Genomic DNA, 12,484 nt, shown 5'->3' on the forward strand with positions numbered 1-12,484 from the left:
TGACATGACGGAAACAATGTAGTACTGGTAAAATACTATCTGAGAAAAAAATAATAATAAACTAATTATGAGGAAGAAGTCAACACCAAGGGTGGCAACTAAAAGTATAATAGAGGAAAGTGTCAGTTACAAGACAACAATAAGGTAGGACTGTGCCTAGTAGACCTATTAGAAAATCCAAGCACCTATTTCCTAAAATCCAGAACCTAAACCTTCAGAGGGTAACGCAACTACAATCAAGTATAGATAATGACATTTATTTGTCAGAAAAAGAAACATAATGAGTGAATAACAATTGAGATTACATTTAGATATAGCTGTATATGCATTCTGTCGCGTGAGAAATGGCGCGGAAGTAAAATCCAAACAGACAAGATATTAATTTTTGTAACTGCAGAGATGTAATGATTTTCATAATGGGTGGATAAAACGACAATGAAATGTGATTTCAAAATCCAAATGCTAATGTAGCAGACTTGCATTTGGAACTGTCAAATGGTGTTTATTTGGATGCCGGGTGCCACCTGACATAGTTGCAAAAAATGGTTCAAATGGCTCTGAGCACTATAGGACTTAACTTCTGAGGTCATCAGTCCCCTAGAACTTAGAACTACTTAAACCTTACTTAAGGACATCACACACATCCATGCCCTAGGCATGATTCGAAACTGCGACCCTAGCGGTCGCGCAGTTCCAGACTGAAGCGCCTAGAACCGCTCGGCCACCCCGGCCGGCGCCATTATTGCATTTGACGCTCGTGAATACGGAACATTTCATTACAAGCAATACGTCGACTACAGTAAACGAAATTAATGACACCTCAAGGCAAAGGCATATTTTAAATGGAAGTAGTATGCGTAGTACAGATGCAGATGCTGACAGGTGTAGGCCAGAAGTGACTGGCGAAAAATATGCAAGTCTTATTTCGAGCCTTAACAGAAACAATACAAACAGACAGGAACGCTATGAAAACAGACATGAATTCAAAAGTGTCAAGTTTAGAGACCAATTTGAACACAGTAAATTCAAAAATGTCAAGTACAGAAACAATAAATTCAAAGACGTCGAGTTTACACACAATACAAACAGACATGACTAATATGAGAGCAGACATGACCACAGTAAAGTCCGAGATCTCGAAGGTAAATACAAGCATGACACATATCAGGCGAAGTAAAAAATTTGCTCGCAGAACTCAATAATTTGTATACGAAGTACACACAGCAAATTTCGCGAATCTCCGCGGAAAATTAACGAATAAGTACAAACTTCAGTTCGCAATATGAGTGAGAAATTACGAGGCACAGTGGAAGAAAAATTTGAAAAACACGCACGTATGGATAGGAGCCAGCAGAAATCAGAGGAAGTTCGGATAATTTACAGGTAATGCAAAAGAATACGCAGGTTAACGTAGATAATGTACAGTCAGAAGCAGCGAAGACATAAAATGTAGAGAATATCACAGTGGAGATAGGATTAGTCAAGTTAGAACATAAAAGAACCAAGTCAGCTATTGTGCAACTTTACGAAAGAGTAAAGGATACTACAAAAGACGAAAACACAAAGTTCGCGGTAAAGGATATAATGGGGGAGAAGGAAAAAGAAATTTTAAAACGCGTAGGACATGATATCAAAGAGGTAGAACAAAGATTCATGGGCGAAACAGCAAACAAAGTACGGTAATATCATCGCCGGAGGCGGTAAGCGGAGCTATAAACAGCCGTCCGCCGGTGAGAGAAATAAGTGGCGCGGGCAACAATGGCCAACCCACGCCCCGCGGGCGCATGCCGACGCTCGACGTGAGCAATAGGCAAAACGTTTGTGAGACAGGTATGTCACACAGCGTGTAACTGCTCTTCCATCCGGCTGGACAGCGTTGTTAATGGACGAGAGTTTAGTAAAACGCCGACAGTTTCCTCTATTTTCAAATGAAACAAAGCGAACACACCCGGTAGTGTTTGTCCGAGTCTTTAGGAATGTACTGCCTAGTACTTGGACAGAAGCTCAAAGATCAAATATGTGGTAAGGCACACAGACGGTGACGCCCTTTTGTGTGCTACAGAGGCGTCGGAACTCTGCGAGACATATGATCAATTTGAGAATGCATTTTTAGATAAATACTGGTCAACAGCTGCCCAGGAGAGATTAAGACGAGAAGAATTTAATCCATTATCGTATCATCCAAAACTTGGGGGACTAAGTAACTATTTTGAAGCATATCTAAACAAGACCCGCTACTGTAGTAAACCGATATCTTACGTCAACGCACTGAAAATCTTAAAGAACAAACTGCCTGCAAATGTTAGGGAAAAATTAGTAACGATTCCCGATTATGATCTCGAGTACTATCTCTCAGTGCTCGACTCAATAGATCTAATTCATGAGGTTCGGGAAGCCATGCTTAGTTATCGGAACGGTAATGAACACAACCCAAATGGGAGAAACAACTACGGCAACAGCAATCGCTTTGGAAACTGTAATGGTCTTGTGAGTAAGAGTGAATGGCATCCTTATGCACCGCCACACAACAGAAATCTGTTCAGTCGATTACCTGTCACCCACATGGTGACCGAAGGTACGAAAGTAAATATCAGCGCCAGCCTGTGTGGCCGAGCGATTCTAGGCCCTTCAATCTGGACCCGCGCGACCGCTACGGTCGCAGGTTCGAATCCTGCCTCGGGCATGGATGTGTTTGATGCCCTTAGGTTAGTTAGGTTTAAGTAGTCCTAAGTTCTAGGGGACTGATGACCTCAGATGTTAAGTCCTATAGTGATCAGAACCATTTGAACCATAAATATCAGCCCCATCGGTATGGCAGTGGCCGAGGTAGGAGAAATTCGAGAGAAAACTTTGATACTCGACGACAAGGAGATGTAAATTACCAGGATCGGAATGTGGAACACAGGGATCATAGAGAGAACCGGCAGGCCATATAGTCAAACCGAAACAGCCGGGACACGAACTGCGGTGCACTCGAACATACAGTGAACATAGTAAAAGAAAAAGCAGAAAATGAAACGATACCTTTACCATCTCCAGGAAATAACAATAAATCAGCATGACTAAACCAAAGATTAAAAACAGATTTTCAAGAGGAGGAAGGTAATGAACTGACAGTGGACCACAGTAATAATATTAGCGGTATAAACACTAACATGAACAGAAATAGGAAAGAAGAGGTAGGCGCTGAAACAAGCTTACATGAACAGCATATCCGTAATCTAATTTTAGGGTATGATAAGGGAGCAAAAATGAATGAAGATTTGTTCTCTGAAAAGAAGGAAATAACCTGCAAGGCAAGCGAAATTATTCAAGCAAAAATAAAGGTAAAGGTGGGAAACATAGATATATCAGTTGCTTTGTATACTGGCGTGTCAACAAGCCTGATGTCAACAAGATTGTTTGAAGACAGTACAGGAAGTAAATGTACCTACGCTATCCTTAGAGAACTGTAAGATTGTAACAGCGATGGGAAGTAACTCTAAAGTTATAAAACTACAGGCCAGCATACCCACTAGCATATGTGGTGTAATTTTGCAGCGTACTTTCTTGTTGGTAAACAAACTTAAACTGAAATGTGTACTTGGTATGGAGGTGTTAGACGGACGTTGTGACCGAGCGGTTCTAGGCGCGTCAGTCCAGAACCGCGCTGTTGCTACGGTCGCAGGTTCGAATCCTGTGTGATGTCCTTAGGTTAGTTAGGTTTAAGTAGTTCTAAGTCTAGGGCACTCATGACCTCAGATGTTAAGTCCCATAGCGCTCAGGGCCAATGGAGGTGTTCGGAAGGTATGGAGTAAAGATAGCTACCGCCAGGGGAATGTCAATTTCACATAGGAGAATGCACACTGACAATAGACTTAATAAGAACTACAACGACAAATCCAACTAGGCAGACTCCTGACATTAGTGTTAAACTTATCTAGCCCCGAATCTTAATGGCTCTGAGCACTATGGGACTTAACATCTATGGTCATCAGTCCCCTAGAACTTAGAACTACTTAAACCTAACTAACCTAACGACAGCACACAACACCCAGTCATCACGAGGCAGAGAAAATCTCTGACCCTGCCGGGAATCGAACCCGGGAACCCGCCGAATCTTAATGGTAAATGAAATAGAACATGATGATGTTGACAGAGAGATCCTCAATAAGCCATCAGTAGACAGTAAAATAAGTAAATCCACTGCTCTTAACAATGAACAGCGAAGCGAACTGACAAAATTACTCTTTAAGTACCATAGCATTTTTCGTAAACAATTCAGTGTTATTCAGCGATTTGAATATAAAATGGAAGTGTAGCCATATGAAACTTATTGTAGAACGTCATATGGCATTCCTTGGGCAAAGAATGAGGCACTAAGACAAGAAATAGAGCGTATGATTAGATGGCACGTTATTGAAACATCACACTCGCCTTAATGCAGCCAATTCTCTCAGTTGGTAAAACTGACAGAACGGTGCATTTGGGATTAGATACGAGAGAAATAAACAAAATCATCGTTGCTATAAGAACAATGCCAGAGAATTTAGAAGAGCAGTTATCAAAGTTTCATGGCGTTAGGTACTAAACATCCCTAGATTTAAAGACATCATACTAGCAAATTTTATTACATTAAGAGAGTAGAAAGTATACAGCTTTCACAAATGCCAGAAGGAGCTACCAGTTTAGGGTGCTACCTTTTGGATTAAACATGAGCGCTGGTGTGGTTATTGAAGTATTAGACAGAGTACTTGGACGGGACTGCTTAGCAAAATATGTGGACAACTTACTTCAACACACGCACCGCATATGGGGACACTATGGCATGCTAAAGTGCGCTGCCAAAATTTCTGTGTTTTGTTCTTTTCCTAATATGGGGCGACGTATAGAGCACGTTGTCAGACACTGTTATCAGACACTGTCAAAATGTCAAGCATCAGAAGAGGACCTGTCTTAACGTACTACACCCAATAATACCAAAGCAACTATAGCGTAGCCTCCGCTAAAAAAGGAGTATAAATACGTTATCGATACACAACAATAAAGAAGCGTGATCTGCGCTCTCCGAATCGAAATAATTGTGATCTTTGTCCATTTTTATAAAAAGAATGAGCGTTTTATCTTTCATTGTCTTCTTGATTCTGATGTTCTAGGTGACGGTCGCTTATTGTCCACAGTATGTAATAATTAAATGTTTCCCTGGCCATTTTTGTGTAGGCTCATTGTTGTAGCGACGCCATTAATGATAAAAATGATATAAGCTCTTTTAATAGTCATTTAATGCTAAAAGTATTAAAAAGAATAATCTCAATAAACGGAAAATGGCGTCTTGTAATATTTTCCAATTCATATTAGGCCAGAGGTACAGTTTTTTTATTAACAGGAATTTCTATAACTGCTTAGACTACCATTGCACATAGACAGCTATCCTGTAGCATCAAGCCTCATAGAAAAAAGTCAAGTTTTGTGTTTAATGGATTATCGCGTAATGTTAAAGAAAGATTTTTAATCCATTGTGAGTAAGACGGATATCTTCACGTTGGGATACGTATGATATTTCTGGCGATAGTGCCCTGAGAAAATTTAGCCATGGCTTTTAACAAACACAAAAAAAGTATTTTCAAAACCATTTCATACAACAGGAATAAAGGCACAGTTGTATGAATTAACAGCATTTTCAAAAAGTTACGCGATACAACCAAGAGATCTTATATCCGCTGACACCGCAGGACCCCAAGACTGTGGCGGGATGAAATACATCGTAGCCCTGTATGACGTTTTTAGTAAGTATCTCCAGCTATACACAGTCAAAAATGTTAAGTCTGGAACGGTTATAAGGCGGATTCTAGAAGACTACATACGATGCGTTGAGGAACCCCGTGCAGTACTAACTGATAACGCACCAAATTTTACAAGTGACCAATGGAGATCAGTTTTGAAATCACAAAACATACTTCATATTTTAGTATCCAAATTCCATCCGGAAGAAAGTCCCATTGAACAATACTTTTGTGAATTTAAAAGATTTATCTCGACATATATACCACACAATCGAAAGAAATGGATAGAATACCTGGGTCCATTTCAGCATATAGTAAATCACCTACCACACACATCAACAGGGTACACACTGGACAAACTTATGTTTGAAAAAGTGGAACTTGATGAATGGGCAAAATCAATGCCTAAATTAGGGAAAAAGGACATATCCTTAGATGAGAAAGTACAACGAGTGCTAATAACATTGGAAGAGAAAGCTCAAATAAGGAAAGGAATTTACTACAGGAAATTGAAAAACAGAATGTAATTCCAGATTGGACAAGAGGTACTACTAAGAAATCATCCAAAATCATCGAAGTTAAAAGCATTAAATCAAAAATGGCAATTATTATACGCCATATATCACTGTTGACAAGCTACATCCTGGGTGCTACTTGATAGGAAATATAACAAATGGTAAAATAAAAGGCATGTATGCACATAAAGATTTGCGGTAATTTGTGAAATTAAAACTGAAGCCTCGTTCTTTCCCTATCTGTCGTATCAATAAAGCACATAAAGGTAGGAGGTTTGTCACCCTTTGACGGTCGGCCGGTGTGACCGAGCGGTTCTAGGCGCTTCAGTCTGGAACCGCGCGACCGCTACGGTCGCAGGTTCGAATCCTGCCTCGGGCATGGATGTGTGTCATGTCCTTAGGTTAGTTAGGTTTAAGTAGTTCTAAGTTCTAGGGGTCTGATGACCTCAGATGTTAAGTCCCATAGGGCTCTGAACCATTTGAACCCTTTGACGAATAAACCGACTGGCGCTCGGTTGCTCTGCAGCTCTCTTCCTCTTCTACTACCCTGTTTAGCCAATTTCCGGTACTCCCTCCCTCTTCTACTATCCTGTTTAGCCAATAAGGAATGTTCAATTTTCTTCTACTATCTTAAAATGCAAAGAATGACATGCAACCTAGTGAATAGAAATTATCCTTTCTTTTGATATTGTACTTTCTTAAGACTTAAATATCTATAGAAGCAAAGGAAAACTTTTGATATTTCATAAGGTAAAAGGGAATATACAACAAGAATTAAGACAACTATACATAATACTGAACACGTGAAAGCCATTAGATGACGTAGTTGTACTACATCATGCGCAAAAAAGAGTAATAGAAAAGGTAGGAATTCACAGCGTGTGAGATTTAAGCAAGAGCAACGAGTGGTGAAATGTATTGAGACACGCAACCGCGCTTAAAGCTGAGCGTACAGTAATAACTACATGTGAAGTGGTTAACAGCTGATCGAAGGGGTAGAGCAGGCAAAATGCAAAATCAAGGTCAGTGTCGCCTTTAAGGACAGGCGACTACAGCCGAGGTGTGCAAAGACACACCGTGCACCACGATGGAAACTATTTTGGAATTTAAGCGAATCGGCATCCGCGGCGCGCAGCCAACTGGACAAAACATGTGTGAAATCGTATGGGACTTAACTGCTAAGGTTATCAGTCCCTAAGCTTACACACTGCTTAACCTAAATTAGCCTAAGGACAAACACATACACCCATGCCCGAGGGAGGACTCGAACCTCCGCAGGGACCAGCCGCACAGTCCATCACTGCAGCGCCTTTGGCCGCTCGGCTAATCCCGCGCGGCTGGACAAAACAGAAGCAATACAAAATGGAGTACCTATCAGGTAATTACTATAACGTAAATCAGCTACACAGTCAAAACGAAGAGAAACATTTATTCCCAAGTCGCAGACTATACTGTAAAGAACACTGATTTTAAGAGTGTACCATTAGGTTAAGCATACGTAGTTTTAAGAAAAGGAGCGCATCGACGCAAGTAAACTGTAAGGAGCATAGAGTACGGCACATTTGTGAACGTATCATGGGCTATTGAATGTACATAGTTAGAAATAAGTATCAGGATTAAAAGCAGAAGAGAATATACACAGGAAATGACCTATCCGACTATACACAACAGGCTTAAAACAAGTTTTAAAAAGAATTAATAACATGTACACTTAAAACTATTAGCACAGAACTTAAGAACAAAGCTACTTACATACTGCACGCAAGAAAGCGATGGTAAGAAAAATAGAAAGAAATATACACATAGAAAAATGGCCAGGATGTAAACTATAAAATAACATATCGTACAAGATTTAGCGAGAGGAGCAGTTGTGCACTTATAGAACTACACTTCTTTACAAACAGCATTAAAAGTATTGAGCTTAAAGTACAGGGAGAATACATACCCACAAATCTGGTGTTACAGAACTCACTTAATTTAGTTGCTGTTAATTACATAGTACCTTATATGAAAAGCGTAGGTAGCAAAATAAAACTGTAAACATGAATCGGACAAGACGCGGGAGATCAAGCGACAAACCAATACGCACACAACGTAATCACATGAACTTTAACTAAGTAATTGAGCTAAGTACTGTATGTTTAAAAAACAATATGGAGAAAAAAATGAAATTTCACTGCTGGATTATACTTGGAAGAAGAGAGAGTGTGAAAGATTTTAGATTCAACTGGAGGTATTAATTAGTTAATGTACGTTTGTGGTGACATATCACACATGGAGTGAAACCAGGAAAAGCATGAAAGTGTATTAGACTAATACGAGTTTATTTATATTTGTGGGAAGAAATAAGTAGAGTGATGGTGCCAGTGTGAGGAACCCACTCGTAATATATGGATAAATATGAAAATTTATGTGGAAGATTTGTAATGAATAATTTTATGCGTCTACGGTGATGAATATGAAGATGAATATTACAGTGGTACCTAGCAAAGGGCCACGATAGCGACGTAAGAAAGAATTGATTATATAGTTTTAAGTCTTAGACTGAATGATTGTATGGGTGTGGAAAGCGAAGTATTATGATCCATGTACGGTAAATAATTGTGAAAACGAACACCTTGAAGAAGCAGTGGAGAGTAAAGAAGAGACAGTCAAGCCAGTAGTTCACAGGTACACTGTACATTTAATGTACACGACAGCACAGTCATTTGCAGCACATGCATTAGAATGCAAAAAAACCTAAAATGAAAATTGTTGCCTTACCAACTAATTGTCACAGCTTGAGCAGCCCTAAGTTGAATAAAAATGAAAATATGATACACAATTCGTACTATGTATGAACACAAAATGCAGTGAAACGCTGGCCAGAGTGGCCGAGTGGTTCTAGGCGCTACAGTCTGGAACCGCGAGGCCGATACGGTCGCAGATTCGAATCCTGCCTCGGACATGGATGTGTGTGATGTCCTTAGGTTAGTTAGGTTTAAGTAGTTCTAAGTTCTAGGGGACTGATGACCTCAGAAGTTATGTCCCATAGTGCTCAGAGCCATTTAACCATTTTTTTGAAGTGAAACAATATTTTCTACATTGAGTTCTTGACGCATGCAGAAGCGAAAGCAGTACATTTAGCATAAGCACGTTCTTCTTTAGTGGGAATGAATTATGAGTGAAATTACACACGAAAAAGTTAGAGGTCACGCGTTACGAAGGTAAACATGTATATGTTGCCGCACCAATAAGGGAGATATACTCCTTGAAATATGTGTACATGAATGTGAAATATTCGACGATTAACAAGCAGTGATGAAATCAGGATTGTCAAGGGATAAAACATTCCCCATACTCGCTCGCTTGTAAATATCTTACATAGTATGAAGATTTATCAAATGCCAAGGACAGAATAAGTGCACGAACGACGCACTAGAAGTAGCAATCCTAGAAGTAGCTTGATCTGTGAAGCAGATCCTAGCAAAGCCTCTTCGTTCCATGTAGTGAGTAGTGCTGGAACGTATTTTTTATGTGTAGTGCGCGCATGGCGTCGGTCCTGCAAGGAAGAAAGGAAAATGCAAATATTCAGTATAAATGCAAGATTCCTCCTAATTTACATATTAGTGTGTAAGATGGTGCCTGTCATAGAGTCCAAGTATGAAATGTGAATTGTACATTTATTTGTCAGCTTTATTATTGTCAATGTCTGTGTCTATGTAACATGTATTATCATTTTATGTGAAATTTTATTCTTCAAGGAGAACCATTTATGCACACTCCTGGAAATGGAAAAAAGAACACATTGACACCGGTGTGGCAGACCCACCATACTTGCTCCGGACACTGCGAGAGGGCTCTACAAGCAATGATCGCACGCACGGCACAGCGGACACACCAGGAACCGCGGTGTTGGCCGTCGAATGGCGCTAGCTGCGCAGCATTTGTGCACCGCCGCCGTCAGTGTCAGCCAGTTTGCCGTGGCATACGGAGCTCCATCGCAGTCTTTTAACACTGGCAGCATGCCGCGACAGCGTGGACGTGAACCGTATGTGCAGTTGACGGACTTTGAGCGAGGGCGTATAGTGGGCATGCGGGAGGCCGGGTGGACGTACCGCCGAATTGCTCAACACGTGGGGCGTGAGGTCTCCACAGTACATCGATGTTGTCGCCAGTGGTCGGCGGAAGGTGCACGTGCCCGTCGACCTGGGACCGGACCGCAGCGACGCACGGATGCACGCCAAGACCCTAGGATCCTACGCAGTGCCGTAGGGGACCGCACCGCCACTTCCCAGCAAATTAGGGACACTGTTGCTCCTGGGGTATCGGCGAGGACCATTCGCAACCGTCTCCATGAAGCTGGGCTACGGTCCCGCACACCATTAGGCCGTCTTCCGCTCACGCCCCAACATCGTGCAGCCCGCCTCCAGTGGTGTCGCGACAGGCGTGAATGGAGGAACGAATGGAGACGTGAATCTTCAGCGATGAGATTCGCTTCTGCCTTGGTGCCAATGATGGTCGTATGCGTGTTTGACGCCGTGCAGGTGAGCGCCACAATGGGGTCTGCATACGACCGAGGCACACAGGGCCAACACCCGGCATCATGGTGTGGGGAGCGATCTCCTACACTTGCCGTACACCTCTGGTGATCGTCGAGGGGACACTGAATAGCGCACGGTATATCCAAACCGTCATCGAACCCATCGTTCTACCATTCCTAGACCGGCAAGGGAACTTGCTGTTCCAACAGGACAATGCACGTCCGCATGTATCCCGTGCCACCCAACGTGCTCTAGAAGGTGTAAGTCAACTACCCTGGCCAGCAAGATCTCCGGATCTGTCCCCATTGAGCATGTTTGGGACTGGATGAAGCGTCGTCTCACGCGGTCTGTACGTCCAGCACGAACGCTGGTCCAACTGAGGCGCCAGGTGGAAATGGCATGGCAAGCCGTTCCACAGGACTACATCCAGCATCTCTACGATCGTCTCCATGGTAGAATAGCAGCCTGCATTGCTGCGAAAGGTGGATATACACTGTACTAGTGCCGACATTGTGCATGCTCTGTTGCCTGTGTCTATGTGCCTGTGGTTCTGTCAGTGTGATCATGTGATGTATCTGACCCCAGGAATGTGTCAATAAAGTTTCCCCTTCCTGGGACAATGAATTCACAGTGTTCTTATTTCAATTTCCAGGAGTGTATGTATGGGAAGTGCAACGCACCGGACGAGTAACATACTCGCACGTGTGAAGTGATACAAAAACAGTAAGACCTGATAATAGTGAAAATAACGGCCGAGCCGCGATAAGAGTAAACGCTACAGCCTAGCGAAGGGATTATATTGAGTGTGATGCGTGTGCGACGGAAAAATCATAGATCATCCGTATAACTACTAACTGACGTTTGAGGACCGCCGAACTACAGTGGTTCAAATGGCTCTGGGCACTATGGGACTTGACATCTATGGCCATCAGTCTTCTAGACTCAGAACTACTTAAACCTAACTAACCTATGGACATCACACAACACTCAGCCATCACGAGGCAGAGAAAATCCCTGACACCGCCGGGAACCGAACCCGGGAATCCTGGCGTGGGAAGCGAGAACGCTACCGCACGGCCACGAGATGCGGGCAGGAGCGAATGCATCAACATACTCGGAAAGCAACCTATTGGGTATACAGTCTGGACCAGAAGACTTGCTTTTATTAAGTGATTTGAGTTGCTTCACTACTCCGAGGATATTTACATTCATGTATAGATCTGGTGTTCATTTTTATCACTGAATGTCAAATTAAATTAATCCCGTTGTAAGACATTTACTGTTAGACTGCCATAACTGGTAGTAGAGGGAATTGGGAAGAAATCTGCCTATGAGAACTACAGTGCCCACGAGTCAAGAAAGGACGGCCAACTTCCTGGCAGATTAAAACTGTGTGCTGTACCGAGACTCGAACTCGGGACCTTTGCCTTTCGCGGGCAAGTGCTCTACCAACTGAGATACAGAAGCTCTCCAGCGCACATTCCGCTGCAGAGTGAAAATGTCATTCTGGGAATAAAAAGTATCAATTTCGATAGACAATATTTGATGCTGACGAATCAATATATCGATAATGAAGTGTTATCGGTATTGATCGGTTTTGTTATTAAAATTGCGATGTTTCCATAAGTCGATATTTACTGCCCATCTCTACACCACAGCAATCATCCGCACGACATGTATAAAG

At 42.1% G+C, this 12,484-nt stretch overlaps 1 protein-coding gene across 1 annotated transcript in view; it reads right to left on the reverse strand.

Moving 5' to 3' along the window:
- Nucleotides 1-12,484, reverse strand: part of LOC126355096 (uncharacterized) — a 133,612-nt gene that overhangs the window by 56,702 nt on the left and 64,426 nt on the right. The window lies entirely within an intron of this gene.

Source organism: Schistocerca gregaria, chromosome 3 (genome assembly GCF_023897955.1).
Source record: "Schistocerca gregaria isolate iqSchGreg1 chromosome 3, iqSchGreg1.2, whole genome shotgun sequence".
In the NCBI taxonomy this organism is placed as follows: Eukaryota; Metazoa; Arthropoda; class Insecta; order Orthoptera; family Acrididae; genus Schistocerca; species Schistocerca gregaria.